Source organism: Triticum urartu, chromosome 4A (genome assembly GCF_056163025.1).
Source record: "Triticum urartu cultivar PI428250 chromosome 4A, HENAU_Tu73, whole genome shotgun sequence".
Taxonomy (NCBI): domain Eukaryota; kingdom Viridiplantae; phylum Streptophyta; class Magnoliopsida; order Poales; family Poaceae; genus Triticum; species Triticum urartu.
The window spans coordinates 36,410,211-36,413,355 of record NC_141876.1 but is presented as its reverse complement, the minus strand read 5'-3'; the positions used below and the strand labels follow the sequence as shown (position 1 = coordinate 36,413,355).

The 3,145-nt window shown below is 53.5% G+C and overlaps 1 pseudogene; it reads left to right on the top strand.

Annotated features, from left to right (window-relative positions):
- The first annotated feature begins 263 nt into the window (after nucleotides 1–263).
- On the top strand, nucleotides 264–829 carry LOC147974644 (uncharacterized; annotated as a pseudogene).
- The last annotated feature ends 2,316 nt before the right edge of the window (nucleotides 830–3,145 follow it).

The window sequence follows — 3,145 nt, the reverse complement described above, 5'->3', positions numbered from 1 at the left end:
TAGCAATTACATGGACTGGGTCCGTAACTTGAGGATTATCCTCATTGCTGCATAGAAGAATTACGTCCTGGAAGCACCGCTAGGTGCCAAACCCACTGCAATAGCAACGCTAGATGTTATGAACGTCTGGCAGAGCAAAGCTGATGACTACTCGATAGTTTAGTGTGCCATCCTTTATGGCTTAGAACCGGGACTTCAACGATGTTTTGAACATCATGGAGCATATGAGATGTTCCAGGAGTTGAAGTTAATATTTCAAGCAAATGCCCGGATTGAGAGATATGAAGTCTCCAATAAGTTCTACAGCTGCAAGATGGAGGAGAATAGTTCGGTTAGTGAACATATACTGAAAATCTCTGGGTATAATAATTACTTGATTCAACCGGGAGTTAATCTTCCGAATGATAGTGTCATTGACAGAATTCTTCAATCACTGCCACCAAGCTACAAGAGCTTCATGATGGACTATAATATGCAAGGTATGGGTAAGACTATTCTCGAGCTCTTCGCAATGCTAAAGGTTGCGGAGGTAGAAATCAAGAAGGAGCATCAAGTGCTGATGGTCAACAAGACCACTAGTTTCAAGAAAAATGGTAAAGGGAAGAAGGGAAACTTCAAGAAGAACGGCAAGCAAGTTGCTGCTCAAGTGAAGAAGCCCAAGTCTGGACCTAAGCCTGAGACTGAGTGCTTCTACTGCAAAGGGACTGGTCACTAGAAGCGGAACTGCCCCAAGTATTTGGCGGATAATAAGGATGGCAAGGTGAACCAAGGTATATGTGATATACATGTTATTGATGTTTACCTTACTAATGCTCGCAGTAGCACCTGAGTATTTGATACTGGTTCTGTTGCTAATATCTGCAACTCGAAACAGGGACTACGGATTAAGCGAAGATTGGCTAAGGACGAGGTGACGATGCGCGTGGGAAATGGTTCCAAAGTCGATGTGATCGTGGTCGGCACGCTACCTCTACATCTACCTTCGGGATTTGTTTTAGACCTGAATAATTGTTATTTGGTGCCAGCGTTGAGCATGAACATTATATTTGTTTCTTGTTTGATGCGAGACGGTTATTCATTTAAATTTGAAAATAATGGTTGTTCTATTTATCTGAGTAATATCTTTTATCGTCATGCACCCTTGAAGAGTGGTCTATTTTTGATGAATCTTGATAGTAATGATACACATATTCATAATATTGAAACCAAAAGATGAAAAGTTGATAATGATAGTGCAACTTATTTGTGCACTGCCGTTTAGGTCATATTGGTGTAAAGCGCATGAAGAAACTCCATTCTGATGGACTTTTGGAATCACCTGATTATGAATCACTTGGTACTTGCGAACCATGCTGTCGGCGTTCTGGGAACGGGGGTCCCCAGACTTGCCTGCCTGCGGCCTGCGGCGTGGCTCAAGTGGGGGCCCAGCACGGCCCATCTTCATCAGCTCAAGCTCAAGACCCTCGCGAGGGGCCAAGCCTCGCGGGGCGGACGACTGAAAGCTTCCTCAGAGGCAGCCTCATCAGGCAGGCTCGCGAGGAGGCGGAGAGATCAAGGCAGGGGTACCTCACGAGGAGCCCGTGACGCAAGCCATGATGATCGAGGCCAGGCGGGCGCCGGCCTGCGCAGTGTCCTTGTTTCCCCTTTGGTGCAAAGGGGGCAAGCAGAGGCCAAGGCACCGGGCAAAGGTTACCATTTCAGTGCAACAAGATGAAGACCAACAGAGCGGCAGGACGGAGGTCACCGTGGAGCCCAAGACGGCGTCATCACCAGTGCTTTTGGCAGCCGAAGACCACCTTTGGTCAGGATAACTTGTACTAGATGTTCCCCTTCAAAATGGACAATTGTTGGCGCCTTCCCGCTCATTATTTGGGGAGAGGCCCGGGGCCCCTATAAATAGAGCTAGCCACCACAGAGTAGAGGGCAGACAAGAAGGGACCGAAAAAGAGAGATAGAGAGAGAGAGAGGCGATTGAACTCACCCAAGCAGTTCAGCGCACCAGCTCAAGAACACTTCTCGCGAGGCTGTTCTTCCCTTGTACTGTTCCTCATCAGCCCTTGAGGCAATCCACCACACCACACACTGGAGTAGGGTATTACACCACAACGGTGGCCCAAACCAGTATAAACCTTGTGTCCCTTGTGTTGTTCGTTGTTTCTAGCTTAGATCATGCGAGGAGATTGGACGTAGATCGGTAGGGGAGAGATCTCCGCGCACACCCCAGTGTTCGAACCTCAAGGGTCTACCAGAACCCGAAATCTGACATTTGGCGTGCCAGGTAGGGGTGCGCCAGAATCCTTCCTCCTCCGCATCGCGTTCCATCGCCTCGCCGTTCAGATGTCAAGCGACCCGGCTGCCAACGCCGACCGCTGGGCAGTGTGGCCCGCCCACACCGTGTCACCGGCCCAGGGCGACCCCAACCTTGCGCCTCAGGCAGCCTGCGCTCCGCAGGGCACTGCGGGGCGCGGGCGACGCGGCCAGACGCCGCCTGCCCTCACACCACGGTAGGTGCGGGCCGCAGCAAGGGCCTCAAACCACGCCACAGCCACGGCGCCATACACCCGACGGGAGCAAGCAAACTCCAGGACCGCGCTCACGGTGGCCCGAGAGCTGCTACGGTGTCGGCTGCTGGAGGGCGGCCACGACGTATTGCTGGAGCGAGTCGCCGAGCTCCTGGATGCCGCCGCCTCAAGGACACCTCCTTTCTGCGTCCAGCTGCCACCCCAGACCCAAGGCGGGCCGTATGGCGGCGGCGTGCACGCGCACGCAACTTTCGCTGGACTCCAGGGCCCATTCAGCGCCAACACCCCCGCCGGCATCGGGCGGCAAGTCACGCCGGCCTCTTCTCAGGCCAGCGAAGGGGTGCCCGCTGTGGCCTTCGGCTTCGGTGGACTGCCGCGCCATCACCCCCAAGACGGCGCTCCAAGACAGGTTGCATGGCATGCGGGGTGCTACAGCGAGGTGCACGGGGCGGTGGCCCTAGAAACTTACGTGCCCCGCATGGTGGATCAGGGGTGCGCATTGGAAGAAGATCGTGGCTCATTCCTCAAGCCAGGCTGGGGCGAGGAGACGCTAGGAGCTGAGCTCTTTCAGGAACCACAAGAGAGCCTCGACGGCCGCACCGGCGGCGGCAATTATCGGGTAC